Raw genomic sequence first — 19,890 nt, 5'->3', positions numbered from 1 at the left:
ATGTTAAACAGATCAAGAAACATTTCACAGTATGTCTGATAATATTTTTTTTCTGGATAAAGTCTTATTTGTTTTATTTTGGCTAGAATAAAAGCAGTTTAAAAAATTTTAAAAGCCATTTTAAGGTCAAAATTATTAGTCCCTTTAAGCTAATTTTTTTTAAATAGTCTACAGAACAAACCATCGTTATAAAATAACCTGCCTAATTACCCTAACCTGCCTAGTTAACCTAATTAACCTAGTTAAGCCTTTTCAATGTCACTTTAAGCTGTATAAATGTGTCTTGATAAATATCTAGTCAAATATTATTTACTGTCATCATGGAAAAGATTAAATAAATCAGTGATTAGAAATGAATTATTAAAACTATTATGTTTAGAAATGTGTTGAAAAAATCTTCTCTCTATTAAACAGAAATTGGGCAAAAAATTCACACAAAAGTCAATAATTCAGGGGGGCCAATAATCCTGTCTTCAACTGTACATTTGAGTTCATAAAAAGGTCACTGGTTCTGTAAAATAGGCACATTTCTTAAAACTGATTCATGGATCAATATTCCACTGAATCAAATTAAATTGGAATTGTATCCCAGAATTTTAATCAATTTTGCTGCCTAAGAGTATCAACATCATATCATATCATATCATGATGAGATACCGGATATACACCCCTAGTACTACTGTGGTTTCTTTACAAGCTGTAAAAAAAAAAAAAAAGGGTGGTGAATGACTTCAAAGAAGCTTTGTGTTCCACAAATAGAAAACGCTTTTGTAATGGGGCTAAATTTGTCATTCTTGAAATGCCACTGACTCGAGGTGTGACTATCTCAGTGAACTTCACCTAAATTACCCCAAAATCCTTTTTGGTGTTTCCAATAAATCTCAATCTTCTAGGTTGCAGGGGTTAAACACAAGTACGACCGTAAGTGGTTTGTTTACAAGCACTAAGAAGAAAAGGTTGGTGAATGACTTATTGCTTCCCTTTCCTCTGAGCTATGATAGAGCCGTGTTATCTCCCCCCTGCAGCGTGTGGAAGTACGTGTTTGAAAGTCATTAAAGGGTGTTCACGGAGCTATTGTTCTCTAGACCTAGGCTCTTAAAAATAAAAACACATAGATATATCTTCTTTGAATAAAACTGGATTAAACGCATTACCTATGACGCTCATACGTCAAATCCTCTCGCTCCTCTCCAGCAGGAAAGAAGCACTTTTTCATCGCTTGACATGTATTGAAATTGATCAGCTGAAAACAAAAAAAGCTGACGGAAAGAGTTTGGAGAACTTTGTTCATTCAGGACATAACAGGCTTCTCACTGACAGCCTTATAATGTTGTAGGATCTGTGTGGTTCGGCCTACAAATAGAGTTCAAATTTAAAGGGACAGTTCACACAAGATAAAAATGTACTCTTTGTTTACTCAGCCTTAAGTGGTTCCAAACTAACATGAGTTTCTTTTTTCCAGCTGAGCACCAAAAAATATATATTTGGAGGTATGTTGGAAACTTCTATAGTAGGAAAAAACAAATACTACAGAAGTCCTTGGATACTAGTTTCCAACACTCTTCAAAATATCTTTTGTGTTCAACAGAAGAATTTACCAGGGGCCTCATGTATCAACACTGCGTACGCACAAAAACTTTGCGTACGCCAGGTTTCACGCTCAGAATCGCTCACGTTTGGATTTACTAACAATGAACTGAACGTGGGAATGTGCGCAGCTTCACGGCAGGTTTCTGGCTGGCGTACTCACATTTTTTGTGCGTGTCTGTTTTATTTCCATTGGCGACTCCTAGAGGCAGTTGTATTAAATTCCTCTCTACAAAGTGTCTGAGCCTTGCAATGGCAGCTGTATGAGACGGGTTCATCTAGTAGGTATGTAAGGTTTCCATACCATACATTTGACCAGCTAAACATTAAAGCACAATTTGCAGCGGTCGCCTGTTTTCCCAATGTAATCTGAGCTATCTACCGCACGCACATTGTTATAAAGACACTATCTGAAGATGAATTTGCATGCGTGAATAAGAAACATTTCCATTCAATAAATGTGCAAATAAAATATGATGCACAAACTTATTAATGATTCCTACTTGTCTTTCTCGTGATAAATAGTGGGCAAAATCTGATATGTAGCGGGAAAAAAAAGAAGAAAGAGTTCATCAGACGCTGGATTCGAGCCGAGTTTATGCTCGAACGTGTCAGTACTGCAACATTTTACAGATATAAACCACACTATTTCCTTTTTTAATGCACTCAGTGCGATGTTCAGACCCAACTGTGTTAACCGCATCAGCTAAACTCTCCCACTCTGATTTTTTCTTTTGTTGTTAATTCCGGAGAACAAACTTGCAAATAACACCGCTTTTCTCCGGTCTACCTCCGAAAGCAGCACCTCCAATTCACATTTTGTTCAAAGTTTCTCTTTTTGCTTGATTTTGCCATTGCTTTTTCGTTGGGTTTTGCCATTAGCATAGTCATTAGCATATTCATACGGGGGAGGAGGCAGGGAGGGGTTTTGTGCTCGTGCATGTTGCGCTCAGTTTCACGTTCATTCGGATGTACAAAAGAATATGCGTGAGATTCGGCGTACGGTGTTTCATACATCTAAAATTTTTTCTGCGTACGCACATTTACAGCTTTGTGCGTACGCAATGTTTTAGTAAGATTTCCACGCAAGTCTTCGTACATGAGGCCCCAGGTTTGTGACAAGGGAACAGTGCGTAACAGATTTTGGGTGAACTGTCCCTTTAAACCTCATTATACATTTAAAATCTGCCTTTAGACCCAAAGATGCATTAATTTAACAAACGGTGATGAATTTAATGTTATATAAAAGGAAATACACTGCATCTGATCAACCGTTTTTCATTAAGGAGTACATTTTTAAAGCTTTTTTTATTGTTGTCATGCTTTTCCAATGATTGTCACAGAATCGACAGGCTCCTCCCTCATGATCACTCTCCTCTACTGCTACACATACACAAGTTTGTTTTTGGGAATTGTGGCTACACAATGTTAGGCATAATGTTTATTAAACTGCACACTTTCAAATGTTCACACTTAAATAATGCTTGACTATTTTAGCAGGTTTGGCATGCTGTTCCAGGAGAGAGCTCGGAGATAGATGAGCCCAAGGCTCCCGCCTGGTCAATGAGCATTTAGGAGGAATACGAGATCAGGTAGTTCTCGATAACTTCCCAAGAATAGACCGCCAACTGTGACTTTAACTGTGACTTTAACTGTGACTCAGGGGTGGGCAAACTCGGGCCTGGAGGGCCGGTGACCTGCACAGTTTAGCTCCAACTCTGATCAAACACACTTGTTTATAGATTTCTAGTGATCTTGAAGACACTGATTAGTGTGTGTTTGATTAGTGTTGGAGCTAAACTATGCAGGACACCGGCTCTCCAGGACCGAGTTTGCCCACCCCTGCTTTAACTTGCGTTAGCCTACATGTCTTTAGTCTGTGGGAGAAAACCGGGGGACTCGGGGGAAACCCACGTGAACACGGGAAGAATATGTAAACTGCATTCCATCCTATCACATGCTTCTTTTGAAATTAGTTTGTAAAACTTCACTTATTTACCATTGCCCTACACCAACCATACATGTTACCTTCCCCTAAAAGGAAACTTTCTCTTTTATGTTCTCAAAAATACTTATTCTGTTTGGTTTATAAGCCTTTTGAAAAATGTGGACTGCGCAATGTACTCAAAAGAAAGGCCAGACAGAATCTGCGGACAATTTTTTGCTATACTGTATCTGCAGAGAAGTTTGTAAAAAAAATTCTGCAGAATTATGCGGAATGATTTAGAGAGAATCATTATTAAAACCTTGATATATGAAATAAAAAATAAAACCTTTTCAACTTGTATTTAATGTTTACAATGCATATCCAATAAGATCCACTTATTTGGTTAACAAAGCAAGTCTCTCTGTAGAAGCAAGTCTCAACTGTTGTAAATAAATCTGGTGAGCATTTTCATATTAGTCAATAATATTACCGAAAGTAATTTTTAAACTGAATAAATATAAATTTACACACATTTACATATTTCTTACTCATAAATCACAATTTACTTATAACAGTCAAACACAGTTTATTATACAAATCTTTGACTTCATATGACAAAAAAATGCACAAGCAGAGCCGGCCCTCCCTAAAAGCGAACCAAGCGGCTGCTTAGGGCCTCGCTGCCAATAGGGGCCCCTACAAACTCCGGCAGAGTATAAAATGTAGCATTTTCACTTTTGGCCAATTATTGTTCACTGTTGTTTCATTGCAGGGTTTTTGTTTATGGAATTTCTCAACCTAAACTGTTTTATAGAATCTTCAATCTGTTTGCTAATTTAATAGAAAATGTTTTAAACAATCTAGAGGGACGCAAAAGTAGCAATGTCTGATCCCTTCATCAAAGATTGTTTAATTCTTAATTTTTGAAGCTGCTAGTTGACAAGAACAGTGCTGTTTTAAAATGTTCAAATCATTCAGACAGTTTTTAAGTAATTGAAATGTGACACATCTTTAAGCTTTACTTTTAAGTTTTATTCAGTGGGTAGCACGATTGCCTCACAGCAAGAAGGTTGCAGGTTCAAGCTTTGGTTGGGTCAGTTGGCATTTCTGTGTGGAGTTTTTCATGTTCTCCTCAGGTTTGCATGGGTTTCATCCGGCCGATTTTCCCCACAATCCAAAGACATCCGGTACAGGTGAATTGAAAAAGCTAAATTGGCTGTATGTGTATTTCCCAGTGTTGCGTTGTGGCTGTAAGAGCATCCGCTGCATAAAACATATGCTGGATAAGTTGGTGGTTCATTTAGCTGTGGCAAAAAGAAAAAAAGAAAAAAAGAAAAAGAAAGTTAATTAACAAATGATTGTATTTAATAAGCAATAAAACCACTATGGGCTGGTTTGCAATGGCAGTACTCCACTATTCAAAGCAAGGTAGAGCCCCAAAATTCTTCTTCTTAGGGCCCCTGAATGTATAGCGCTGACCCTGTGCGTGCATACACACAAACAAACAAACACACACACACACACACCTTATCTGGTCTTGTCTCTGAACAGACACTTTACCCACTATACTTTTAAAATCCATTCCGTACCAGATACGTGTAATGTGGCATGTTCAAAAAATACGGGTTCTGGGAATGAGCTTTACCTCCTACAGGCCCATTCTCTTATCTGAGCCGATGTTCCTCAAACTATATCTAACAGGAATTCTAAACAGAATTCCAAAGATCTCCCTGCCGGGTTTATCTCTTCCCAAATGGGAAGATTCACAGTGTTGCTGAAAACTGGGGCTGAACAGCAGTATTCAACCTAAAACACAAGTTTCCATTACATTTATATGATTGCTTCTACAATTGCTGATGCATGTTGCATTTCAGAGAGTTAAGAAAAACAAACAGTTCACTAAAAAAATTTTCCGGCATCTTATTGAAAACATATTTGATTTTTAGTAATTCTATGAAGAACACAAAAGACTAATAACGGATTTTCTAGTAACGCTTTACAATAAGGTTGCATAGGTTAATGTTATTTAATGCCTTTACTATAAACAAACAATAAACAATATATTTACAGTATTTGTTCATGTGGTTAGTAAATGTTAGTTCATATTAACTTACGGTGCATTAACTAATATTAACAGGCATGAATTTGGATTTTAATAAGGTATAGTAAAGGTTGAACTATATTAATAAATGCTATACAAGTACTGTTCATATTTAGTTAATGTTAGTAAATACATTAACCATTCATTTTCCTTTGGCTTGGTTCCTTATTTATCAGAGGTCGCCACAGTGGAATGAACCGCCAACTATTCCAGCATATGTTTTATGCAGTGGATGCCATTCCAGCGAACTTCTGGCTGTGAGGCGACAATGCTAACCACTGAGCCAACTTGCTGCCTACATTAACTAATGAAACCTTATTGAAAACTGTGAATGTTTTTAACGTATTATTAGTCAAATCTGTCACATTAGAACCAAGGGACTGACCATAACAAAACTGAATAATTGTACTATTTTGACTATTCTGAGTTGTACTTTTATCCAAAACTCCCTTTTACTAGCATAAATGCTAAGAAAACAGTACATGGCGCTGACAAAATTACCAATTTAAAATACTTCTTTGGTTTGAGAACTTTTTAGATGAAAATATTAGATATACAGTAGTGGTCCCCAACCTTTTATCACAGCAGACCGGTCAACGATTGGCAATGGGCTCTATGCACAACTAAAGTTTTAAAGCCAATGATAAACTTCCTGTGAAATTTTAATGCGACTATTTTCAATTTCACAAAGTTGTTTTTACAGCATCGATGTTGTAATGTAATTACTGTACAATCAGTTATATAGACTTAAGAATTCATTTAGATGTTCAAGAGTAAAACAAGATGAAAGACCTTTGTAAGTGCTAGCGCCGTCAGTGGCAACAGACTAGCGCAAAAACAGGGGGAAATGGACTTTAATGCAGTGCTTCTTGTCCGATCTGAGACCCACTTCATATTGTATATCTCTCAGGCAGTGAAGATCGCTGTTTTTTATTTTATTTATTTTTTTAAGAAATCAGACCTTAAACATGACAGTTTTGTAATAGAGAGTTCACCAGAAGCCCTTGGGCTCCCTGGTTAAAGATTAAAAGTCTGTGTGAATATATAGCCCATTTTACCGCAGGTGGGGCGGGTGTGGTGCAGTGGTTCGTAGGTTGCTCGGTGACCATTAATGGTTTTCTTAGAGGATGACAAAACATTGCTGTCACTCTAATACAAGTTTAATTTATGGAGGAAACTACAAAAAGCACTGCAGGTGGGTGATCTGTGTTTGTCTGAGAAAATAAGTCTACCGAAATGTGAATATTCCTTACAAGCTGAGGCTGATTGGTCAGTTCTTATCACATGACTCGCGGTGCGCTCTCTGTATATATTCACTTGTGTACGTCTGGAAAATGTGATCATGTTATGCTGCTTGCACTTGCACATCCATTGAAAATAACAAACTTGCACAAACTCTAGAAAAGATGCGATATGTGTATGGCCCCTAAAAGGCCGCCGTTATTTGATCTTCAGCAGTTGATCTTCTTGTACAGGGGTCCGTTCTTCATACCTCACTTAAATTATCTAAGATGATTTGGCAGATCCTGAGTTTTTTAATGTTGATAACTGGTCTCTGGCTAATTTGGTTCTTCAAAAAGTTTGCAAATCAGATTAAAATGTCTGGATGAACTGATCTGAGATCTCTGCAGGTGCTGGACAGATCTATTGATCCCTGAAATTATGATTAGCAATGCAACAAGCAATGGAAACAGTTTGTTAAATATAATGCGCAATAACTTTTCAACTTTGTTGTGAGCTGCAGGCTTTACACTTTCATGTGCCAAGAGTATTTAGTGATTTATTTAGTTTTACAGTTAGAGCGGATTTTCTTAAGTAGTCATAGTAGCATTATAGTAGCCGGTTTCTTAATCAGTGTAAAGAATAAGTGGATGTTTAAACTAATTTAGCATCACAAAAGCATTTTGATGTTGGTAAAGGTGTCTGCAACTTTTGTGAAACATCAAATCACCGTCATATTAACTGTCAAAACGTGCTTGACTGCATAAATGTATTATTCCTTACAAAAAAAGTGAAATATTGTGGATGTTCATTATCATACACAAATTGTAACAAAGTGATTGTACGTGTTTGTATCTAACAAGTTCATATCAATTAAATTTCAATTAATCAATTAATCAATCAATTAATTTCTCTTTAAACCACACGGTGGATTGCATAAGTTTTATGGTCACACTTTACAATAAGGTTCATTAGTTAATGTTAATTAATGCATTTACAAACATGAACAAACAATGAACAATACATCTACTACAGTATTTGTTCATGTTAGTTAACGTTAGTTAATGAAAATACAGTAGTGCATTGTTGGTTCATGTTAACTCATGGTGCATTAACTAATGTTAACAAGCATGGACTTGGATGTTATTAATGCAATAGTAAATGTTTAATTATGATTAATAAATGCTGTACATGTGTTGTTCATGATTAGTTCATGTTAGTAAATGCATTAACCAATGAACCTTATTGTAAAGTGTTACCAGTTTTATTAATATATATATTTTTAAACTTGTTTATACGAAATGAACCGGCTCCTGAGCAGGTTTGAGCTACCAGAACTATTGCTATGACAACAACTCCAGGATGAGTTTTGAAGAACAAAACAATCGTAGATCGTGTCAAATCGCCAATAACCAAATCCAGCCAATTTAGAGATCCACGTATGAAGAACGGACCGCTGACATGCTGGTTCACCTAATTTGTTGACAAATGGGTTGCGGATCCATTCCTTGGCAGTTCATGGCTCCTTCAGAGGGCCTTTTCCCCTTTGCAAAGAAACTTTCCAAAGACGTCTCTGTCTTACTCGTTTTGCTGCTTGTAAGTTTAATTTGGGCGCTCAAGTGACCAAGATGTAAGCGAGAGGATAAGGTAATTTTTCAAAATAAAAGATTTTTCAAAATAAAAGATTGTTCAGACTCAGATAATAAATCAAACTGAAATAATTAATGAAATCTTGTGCACCCCGATACCAATTGATCCACAGATAGGTACCGGTGGTTGAGGACCACTGAATTACAGAACGCACACAAAGAATTGATGCAAGATTCATGGACAGCCATTTTTATGAGATCAAAGCCATTACTAAACAACTAAATGTTAATTAAATGAAATTTACATTTGAGGCTTTCATAAATGAAGCGCTCAGATACAAAAACCTTAAAGTGGCGTCTAGAAATTTTCCTCTAAAATTTGTGTATTTCTCTGCCTCCTGTTTATGTTAAGTTATTTCACTATTAAGGCAATGAAAATAACCTTTTCTTTGCACTAAGAGTAAAATTGCTGAAACTACACACAACAGCCTGAGAAAAATGCTAATTTTAGAGGAAAATTTCAGACGGCACTTATAAAGAAATTAAATATTACCAAAATAAACGTAAATTAAAATCTCTTGTTCATGAAATTATCATGATTTAGTAAACAAGGAATCATGATTTTAAGCTATAAAACCACTTTCCCCCTGAAAAAAAGGATATTGTTATGGCCTGTAACATCTTATGATCGATGACAATGAACATCAAATTATTAATAGATTTAAAAATATAACCATCTGAATAAAACCTGAAAGAGATAATAACCCTGGACACAAAATGTGGCTACAATTATAGACTCATTCATACAGAATATCAGATTTTTTTTTCTCAACACTGACAGAAATTGAGAGAGAGGAAGTCTAATGGTCAACAGGCTTCAATGTTCAATACTCAACAGTTTGAAGGTTACTATTGTATTGAGTAAGCATTGTGTCCACCTCTTCAGAGTTATAGGATGAACATCTGTGGCTGTTTTGACTGGCCACTTTTTTTTGATGTCGTACTATAGAGGCTCCATACTGAGCAGAGCTCGGCCTGCAGGATTACAGATCACATGAGCTCAGTGAATCCTGAGGACAAGCAAGGAAACCACTGCAAACACTCTTCATGACGCATCACATTATCAAAGCTAAAAGAAGATCTTGACAGGTTGAAGTGTTCTTTAAAACCACTGACCTTATGCTTGAATGAAGAAATGTCTTGACTGAAGAAACACATCAAATCTTCCTCTTTCATGTAAAACATAACAAAGGAGACAGTTTCCTAAATATCTTAAAGATAAATCCTTCTCAAAAAATTTTGAAACTATCTGTGACATACAAATTAACAGTTATTAAGTAATTGCGTAGTAAATAAGACATAAAAGTGATGGTGAGCTGATGTTTTGGAAAGTGTTAGGATATTTTAGATAATTAAGGATTTGTAAATACAACATTGTTTTAGCTAAAATGAAAAACTTTTTATGCATTTTCGCTTTGAATTTACATGCCAACAACAATTTGTGGGCCTGAAATGCTGTTTTTATTGTTTAATTTTTATTAATAATTTTTTTTTATGAAGTCACACCAAGTTTTTCAAAAATCTAAAGTACAAAGTTTTTTTCACTCATTATTTTTCTCCTAATTTTTTTCTCATTTAACACAAAGGATATTTTGCAGAATGAAATACAATCATTTTGAATTTAATTAAAGTGTGGATTAGACATTTTGCTAAATTTCTCAGTGTTAATATAAGATATTTTTAAATTATGCAAAAATAATATTATTTGTTAAATGAAAGTTGAAATAAGCTAATATAGATATGGCATAAGAGTTATTCAAATATTCTTTATTCAAAATTATGTTTAGTTTTGATTGAATTTTCCCTTCAAGCTATGATTTATCCTTACATTTTAAAAATATTATTTAAAACATAATTAGAATTTTTTTTATATTTTATTAGTGTTCCTTTTTTATTTTATTTTCCCATTTTAATACAAAAAATGTTTTATAAATGTTATTTAATTTTAATTTAATTAATTTTATTTTGTTATAGTTCATTTATTGTATGGATTTTATTTATTTTGCTTTGTTTTTTATTTTATTTTACTTTATTTTGCTTTATTTTATTGTATTTATTTTGTTCTGTTTTATTTATTCATCATTTTCATTGAATTTATTTTATTTTGCTTTATTTTATTTTATTTATTTTGTTTTGTTTATTTTATTTTATTCATTGAATATTTTATTTTGCCTTATTTTAATTTATTTTATTTATGTTTTTTATTTATTGTATTATTTGAATTTATTTTATTTTGCTTTATTTTATTTATTTATTTTATTCATTATATTTATTTTATTTTATTTTGCTTTATTTTTATTTATTTTGTTTTGTTTTGTTGATTTTATTCATTGATTTTTGTTCATTTGTTGATTTATTCATTGTTTTGTTGATTTTATTCATTTTGTTGATTTATTCATTGCAAACAAGTATACGACAAGGGTAAGAATATAATGATAAAAATTATTTTTATACTATTTTTATTTTTGTCTATGCATTCAACGCTTTAATCAACTTATTACATCTCACATGCGTAAGTTCATGATCACGTCAGACGATCACTGTCTCCTATTGTTTTATTCATCTTTGCACACACATGAGAGAAATATTGGACGCCTTTGCACCCGTTTCAAAGTCTGCAGAAGCATGAGGTAGGTCAGCTACGCCCTCCAATCTTCCAGTCCACTTTCTTGCAAGTATGCACTAATAAATGGATTCTTTGACCACAGACATGCCTCCTACAGTGACCATTATAGCTTGTTATGTTCAAGCTGGATCTAGACTCCAGCAGGCCAGTCGCATAGCAACAGGCTTCCCAGAATCCCCTGCTGATATCAGCCCTGACTGAACCCACACACAGCAACCCTGGATCCCTACCAGGCAACTCGAATGAACCCAAAACCCTCTTCGGCAGCTGTGGCGACAGATTGATTTGCAAATCAAAGCATTTTGCAACAACACATCAGCTACTGTTGTGAAGGCAGGAATTGACCAATTAAAACACAGAGGTCATGGCGGGCCTCGGGAAGAGTAACACTGATAAACATGGCAGACATAAATGAATATTTTCAGACAAGCCTGCAGGTCCCTTTGGGATTTGAAACATTCACAGCTTGCTTAAATAGCCCCTTCAGGATTTCGCAGGACATTTTTCTGATTTTTGTGGAGTAAAATGACTTTGTGGCGGCATTTCTCAAAATTTGCTGCATTTCTTATGTTTTTTAGCTCTGCCTTTTTTGACCTCACTAACCACTGGGCTCTCTAAGTGAAGTTTATTCATAAACTATTTTCGAGAGGATCACGTGCTTATGATTTATCACGTCCAGTCTCGCATTTGCTAATCACTAATCTTCCAATCATATGAGCCCTAAGGCACCATAAATAGCCTAAGTTTTCAGTTCACTTTATCTTCGTTTGGAAGAAACCCCCCTCCTCCCCTATTCTCCTCCTTTACCTGCGATTGGGCGGCACGGCGGTCCAGTGGTTAGCACTGTGAACCACACAGCAAGAATACTGCCGGTCCTAGTTCGATAGGACCGGTGAGTGTTTCTGTGGGGAGTTTGTATGTCCTTCCCGTGTCCGCGTGGGTTTTCCCCGGGTTCTCCGGTTTCCTCCCACCATCCAAAGACATTCAACATACTTAACAATCAAGCCTGTCTAATTCCTTACGTTCCCTTAGCTACAGCGGCAGGGGAGTTCTGAGATCCACCGAGCTCAGGCTCCCTTCTTGCTCTGCCAACGGGAGGAAGCCCCGGGCTCGAGGAGCCCTTGAGCTCGGGGCTCTCTCCCGGGACATCATGCCAAATAAGCTTTGTAAATCATCAGCTAAGTGTGAACTCTTGAATTATAAGAAGGAAACACTGAGAGAAACAAAAGGAAAGTGTTTACCTATAACCTATATAAGAAGCTTGATACACAAAAGACTACGGGACCTATTATGCAAAATCGTTTTTATAAGGGCTTTAAACCATATACTGTAAATATGGAAGACTTTTTCCATTAAAAGAAAAACACCTCATGACGGAAACAAACTGTCACAAAAAACTGCTGAAATTGGAGCTTGAGCATGCACAGAAGGACTGCCTGATGGAGCCAGAGGCGGAGCCACGGAATCAAGCTTCCAACCAAACGCTTGTACGTCAAATCAACTCCTGAACTTCTCATTTGACCTTCCATATCTGCACTGTAACAAAGGCTCACTAAAATAAATATAATTACTTACATTTAAAAACACGTAATAATACACGATTAGTCCCTTTATTAATCTGGGGTCGCCACAGCGGAATGAACCGCCAACTAATCCAGCATATGTTTTATACAGCTGATGCCCTTCCAGCGGCAACCCATCATTGGGAAACATCCACACACACTTATTCACACATTACAGTCAATTTTAGCATATCCAATTCACCTGTAACACATGTCTTTGGTCTGTGGGGGAAACCAAAGCACCCAGAGGAAACCCACGCGAACACGAGGAGAACATGCAAACTCCACACAGAAATGCCAACTGACCCAGCCGAGGCTCGAACCGGCAACCTTCTTGCTGTGAGGCAAACGTGCAGCCCACTGCGCGACCGCCTCACCTTTATTGCAGGTGTAATTTATTTATTTTTCATTTGTGCTCAAGTCTTGTTCGTTAACCCGAAGGAAGCGGGGTTTAGTTCTTGTACTGTAGCCAGCCCCTAGGGCATGAGGCAGGCATGAGGCATACTTGGTTTAAAAACATTTATGTGGTAATAGTGTTTGAATATAGCCAGAATCTAGTGGTAAAAATTAATTGTTCTATTATGTATATAATTTATATATAATCACACTTGATCAAAGATCACACCTAATCAAAGTATATAATCACACTTGATAAAAACAGTCTAAAAACACTTTGACTGACATTCTCCTATTGTACGTGTCATCAGAAGGAAAAAGCTCCGCCCATTAGTGATGATCTCTCCCTCGTTAACATAGGCTGTTTCTCAATATGCGTTCTTCAGCGGTCTTGCGTCCTCGTGTTCTCGTGAAACGTCATCATCAGCTGCCTAAGTTCAGTTCCAATACTCAAGACCGCAAGTACGGAGGACGCGTGAAACTTCCCGGATGTGATCTTGATATCAAGGACGCACTGATGCAGACTTGAGCACCAAACTCGCTCTGGAAGTCCCAGAAGTCATTGCGAGTGGAGGTGGGAAGCGCTGCATTTTATTTAGATTTATTATTAAAGTTCAGAGATATCACTTATTTACCTCAGGAGTTTCCCTAAATGAAACGGTGAAAGTAAACATTAACATGAATATCTTAATAAAGGAATAAACACATTAAGGGTGTTTGCTAAAAATCGTATTAAAATTTGTTTTATTTATATTGTGCAGAGTATATTTATAATGTTTTTATGCAAAGTATTATATTTTGAAAAGGGGGACAACAATAAATCGTTGTATGAGTGCTGTAATGTTTAAATAATTTCCATTTAAAACGCGTGAAGGTCATGTGACCATCAGGAAGAACGCAGCATCCCATTTCTCAAAGAACGCGTTCTCTGCCCTCGCGGTCCCCTGAGTTCGTTCTTTCGAGGACACCTGGCAAGACCGGTCTCCACAAGAACGCAAGTCTGTTCTCTGCATTCTTGGAATTGAGAAACAGCCATAGACAGCCCTGAGTGAACCTGCTGCTATGATGACACACAGGTGTTTACAGCTCCACCCTTTTTGAAAGGAGGGCTGGGAGCACAAGCTCATTCCAATTTAAAGCAACAGTCACCAAAATAGCACAATTTGGATCAAAGCCTAAAATAGTTTTTTTGAATAATTGTTTGTGTGGTATCCGAGCTGAAACTTTACATACACACTTAAGGGACATCAGAGACTTATTTAACATCTAACCATGGGCGCTGCTAGGCCTATTTTAGGGGGGCTGTAGAACTTCCACGATCGCCAACCTCAGCCCCCTACAAGACTCCTCACTTTAGAGTCTGCGATCAACCCCCAAAACTATCCACCACCCCTCTCTTCGGTCCCCACTTTAGAATCCGCGATCAACCTGAGCCCCCCTTAAATGACAATCTTAGAATCATCCCTGCATCCAGGGCCGGAGTGGGACTCCTTTTCAGCCCTGGAGTTTCAAGCCTCAGACCAGCCTACCTCAGTTCACAACTGACAATATTGAAATAAGGTCATTTCCAATTCAGTTTCTAATTACACTATCACATCTTTTTTTTTTTTTTTTTGAGAAAACAGCTGGTTTAGAACTTCAAATGTTCAACAACCAAAACAGTATTATATGTCTTAACAATAAAAATGAAAATAAAATAAAAATAAATACTCAGACGAGGATCAAACCCGGGTCGGTGGCATCAAAACCTAACCTGCTAACCACTCGACCACAACAGTTATATGACCATTAACCTGCAGGCTGCATCTTGGACACGAGGCTGCGAGAAAATAGATCAAAAGAACAGAGCTGCGGTAAAATATTGAATAAGAAGACTGTGGTCAAGTAAATAAATACATTAATTTAAAAAGTGTGACTGCTGAGAGCAACAGATTCTGGAGCTATGGACACCGGCCCTCGCAGCCAAAAAAACGGACCGGCCCACCGGGAATTCTCCCGGTCCTCCCGATTAGCCAATCCGGGCCTGCCTGCATCTGACTAACATGTTATTTTTGCCAAGTTCAAGCTGCTAAGTTAAACTAAGTTTTAACTAACAAAGTTTTTACTAAGTAAAACTAGTTCTTAAAATGTGCACATTCTTTTACATTTTGCAGCATTACCAGTTTTATAATATTTGTATATTACAAAGAGTTTTGTGAATTGGAAAATCCTGCAATGATGGGTAAAAGAAGCTCAATGGATGTGTAAACAGCAGAGGAAGCAGTTTTATTGCAGCGTGAGGGACTGTAACCTTGGCCTGATCTCAGACACAGGCCGATATGATTGTCTGCTCCAATGTAAGGAAAGTGAGCGGAAGGGTGCGATCTCTTGTCCCGCTGTGCAGCTTTCCAGATGTTACTCAAAGGATATGATTTCATTCCTGTAGTGTTATCTGCACAAGCAAAACAGTCCACGGGTCAACACATAAGACGGGACCCCAGTGAATCCGACACACAATACTGAGACATCCCGCAAGCTGTGCACACCCATAATGCAATACACAGACTGTCACAAGAAACACGCCTCAAGCCTGGCCAAAATGACCGAGTTACTGTACAATGTTAAATTGTTACTCACTAAATAAATAAATAAATGTAAAAAGAAAGTGTGAAGAGGAGTTTATAAAATGTCCATTATGTGATTACAATAGTTGGGTTTCAGAAGTAAAATTTCTTTTAATTTTCTCCATAGCGGGGCTTTAACAGTAACTGTATGTAAAATAATTAATTAAATAAACAAATATTTTAATAATATTTAATTAAAGGTTTATTATTTAATTAAAAAAACATAAATGTACATATTTCCCAGTGTTGGGTTGCAGCTGGAAGGGCATCTGCTGTGTAAAACAAATGCTGGATAAGTTGGCGGTTCATTCTGCTGTGGTGACCCTAGATTAATAAAGGGACTAAGCCGAAAAGAAAATGAATGAATAAAGGTACAGATTTAGATGTTTTATAGGATATAATTTTTTTTAAATATTGTTTTAAATTCTTACAATTCACCCCAGAACTGATTGGTTTGGTCCACCGGACTTAAGGATTTCCTCTTAGCCACTGTATCAAAAAAGTTTCTCAATTTGTGTTATTTAGCAGCAGTTTTGCGTCCTCAAGAAACATCATCATCAATCGTCAAAGTTCAGTTCCAAAACTCATGAGCGCAAGAACGGAGGATGCGTGAAAGCTCCCGGATGTGTTCTTGATATGAAGGATGCGTGGATGCAGACTTGAGATCTGAATTTGCTAAAGAAGTCCCAGAAGTCATAGTGGCTGAATAAAGGAGGTGTGAAGCAATGAAGTTTAGATCGGATTTGTGGCAAGCCGTAAATGCTATATGCACATCATTATGGTAGCATATTTTTATGACACTGTATGACAATAATTAATATTTTTACATTACTGTGACGGTTGGGTTTATGGTTGGGGGTAGGTGTTAAAAATACAATTTATTGGGTAATTTAATAGATAGCATAAATAATACTTGGTACAACTACTGTTTTTACAGTACTGTGATGGTTGGGTTTAGGGTTGGGGTGGGGGTAGAGATGAATAAAATACAATTAATGGAAAATTTAATAAATAATATAAATAATTCTTGTTAACTTCCGGCCACAACCATATCCAATCAACAACTGTGGGAGGTGCAACATTTTATAGGTTTATAATTAGAGTTCAGAGAAATAACTTATCTGTCTCAGAAGTTTCCCTACATGAGCTGATGAATGTAAACATCACCATAAAATCTTTATAAAGGCATGATCACATTCAGGGGGTTTATTTGCTGAAATTAATATTAAAATATGTTTTATTAGTGTTGTGCAAAGCATATTTGTAAGGTTTTTGTGCATGTTGTATATACTGAATAGGGGAAAAGCAATAAATCGGTGTATGAATGTGGTAATGTTTAAATATTTTTCCATTAAAAACGCGTGAAGGTCATGTGATCATCAGGAAGAACGCAGCATCTCATTTCTCACAGGACGCGTTCTTCTCCCGAGTTCGTTCTTTCGAGGTAACTTGGCAAGACCGGTCTCCACAAGAGAGTTCATTCTCAGTGTTCTTGGAATTGAGCATATATCTATGGGAATTGAGAAACAGCTGAGAAAAAATGTTTCTGGAAACAGCCATGTAAAGAATGTAGATGAACACTAAGATAATCTATGGCGTTTTACTAATAATTAGAAAGGCAAACAGACTTTTCTTTATAAAGTGGTTATCGATTTCTTTATTGGGGAAAAAAGCCAAACATATCTTGTAGCCTCGTCACAGTCAGCCTATATTTTCGATACAAATGCATCCCAATTTGAACAAAATAAGCAAAAACGCTGCATCAATGGATGTTATGTTGGTTATTTAACATCTCTTTCATAAAAAAATGTTGTAGGATAGGCTATATCTGTATTACATCTTACCTTGTAGTTTTCATTGTTAAACCCTGACGCGTCGTGCAGGACATCACGTTTGATTTCTGTCCAAGTAATAAAACTCCGCCTTCTTGGTCGTCTCAGACGTTGATGAACACGCTGTCACTGCTAGACCTGCATACGAATTTTACTTTTAAAACTTTTAGTTATAATTTCAGTCAGAGCAGCGTCAAGAATAGTGCAGTAAGTTATACAACCAAAGTAAAACAAAGTAAAAAGAAGATTTGTGAAAAAAGTTACATTAATGCGTAGGAGCTGTTATTTTATACTTTTTACGTTTCATGTAAAGTCAAATGCATTTTTACCTCAAAAATATAAACCACACTGTAAAAAATACTGGTTGCCTTACATTTTAAGCTGAATCAAATTAACCTTATGAGTCATTTGAACTTCATTCATTCATTTTTTTTTGGCTCAGTTTCTCATTTGTTATCAGGGGTTGCTACAGCGGAATGAACCACCAACTATTCCGGCATATGTTTTATGCAGTGGATGCTCTTCCAGCCGCAACCCAGTACTGGAAAAAACCCATACACTCATTCACACACACACACACCCATACAATACGGCCAATTTTGCTTACCCGATTCACCTATTCATGTCTTTGGACTGTGGGGGGAACCGGAGCACGCGAAGGAAATAAATGCAAACACGGGGAGAACAAGCAAACTCCACACAGAAATGTCAACTGGCCCAGCCAGGACTCAAACCAGCAACTTTCTTGCTGTGCGGCGACAGTGCTAAACACCATTTGCCACCCTCATTTGAACATATACTATATTTAACTGGCTTAAAACAGTTTGCTTAACACCAAAAAATTAAGCTGGAACATGATCAATTTAGTTTAATAAGTTAATTACTAAAAACATATGTTGCCATGACTTACTGATCATATAATTTATACAGTGCAGTTTTCATAAAATAAGAACTCCTATTAATTACTGAACAAATAATAATCCCGTTAACATGATTTCTGTGACACTTCTAGAGTAATTATGCTTTAAATTAAAATAAAATAAATACATTTAAAAATATTCATCTAGAAAACAGCTATTTTAACTTGTAACTCAGTTTCTATTGTATTTATAATCAAATAAATGCAGTTTGGGTGAGGAGGGGAAGAACGAGTTACACATTTGAATTTACCCCATATATATAATGACTTAGACAGTATGTTTTATACTTCCAACATATTGAAAAATTACAAAGCATTTAGATGAAAACTCTGTAAGAAATATTTTGAAACCACACTTTTCCTTCAACAAAAACAGTTCCTCGTATATTATCTTGTTAATGTCTTTAATCTTATAACTCTAACTTAGGGGAAACATCGCTGTTCCTTAATTCTATAATAACAAACATGAAACCTATTGCTCCTATTCTAACTTCCCTGAGCTTTGGCTCCATTATTATGACAACAAACATCTTTTTTCTGAAGTAAATCCTTCCATATGCTCTGCTCTTCTGATCTCAGCATGCCAACGAGAAGTGCATCAGACCAAACCCAAGTCAAACGATACACCAAACTCATAGCAGTGGATTTAAAACACATTAAATTTGCATCTGAAACATGATTAAAAGATAATCTTCCAGCATTCAAAACATTTCCAGCACCACTACCACCTTTTCAACTTTGCACAGGTCTGATAGGAAAGTGCATTGTTTTTTATTGAATAGGTTGCACACAGAAAGCTGGCCCATAACCCACCTGTTTCAGCTGTTTTTGCAGTCAATTACAATCAGTGTATCTCTACATTTTCCTGCCCTGGGAAAGTGGCCACCGGTGGAACATTCTCTGCTCTTTGTGTAGGTCAAAAGCAATGGCTCTGGGGACTCGCTGTGTTCCAGTTTCGTTACGCATGCTAAAACTATGCTCAAAAGGGGAAATGTTCTGCTAAAAGGAGGAAAGAAATACATATCCTCTGTACCCTTGAACACAGTGCACTGTAACAGCAGTTTAACTCTCTTGTTGTCTTCATTCTTGGACTGAGGTGAAAAGGCATGGGAATGCAAGAACCTGGATCTGCATGATTTTGGAGATGTGCTTTTAAATCTTAATTTTCATGTTGTACAAAGCTGATGGTGTAAAAGCTCTGCACAAATGTAAAGGTAAAAGGGAACATTTATAACGTTATATCTAAAAGAACCACTGCTGAAAGAGTTGCCAGGAATTTGGATTTTGTCATTTATATACATAGATCTGCCCACAAACAATGTTTGTTTCACCTCATACTATACACTTCAAGTTTTTACCATTAGGACAAAACATTTGGTCTAGCACAATTCATAGACTTTCACTTTTTAATAAAAAATATTCAAAAGTTGACTAAAAATTTTGCCACAATTTATTATTCATGGATAT

The 19,890-nt window shown here is 36.4% G+C and overlaps 1 protein-coding gene and 1 long non-coding RNA gene across 2 annotated transcripts in view; one reads left to right on the top strand and one right to left on the bottom strand.

Moving 5' to 3' along the window:
* The window catches only part of hpca (hippocalcin), an 802,589-nt gene that overhangs the window by 536,880 nt on the left and 245,819 nt on the right, over nucleotides 1-19,890 (top strand). The gene's annotated exons all lie outside the window — the stretch shown is intronic.
* Nucleotides 2,879-19,369, bottom strand: LOC141379138 (uncharacterized). Its single transcript, XR_012395140.1, has 3 exons — nucleotides 19,237-19,369; nucleotides 17,517-17,642; nucleotides 2,879-4,818 (listed from the first exon to the last, which is right to left on the bottom strand). It is a non-coding gene; the product is annotated as an uncharacterized lncRNA (long non-coding RNA).

This window comes from Danio rerio, chromosome 19, assembly GCF_049306965.1.
Source record: "Danio rerio strain Tuebingen ecotype United States chromosome 19, GRCz12tu, whole genome shotgun sequence".
NCBI lineage: Eukaryota > Metazoa > Chordata > Actinopteri > Cypriniformes > Danionidae > Danio > Danio rerio.
Note: the sequence above shows the minus strand (reverse complement) of the source record. Positions and strands in the feature narration are given on the sequence as shown.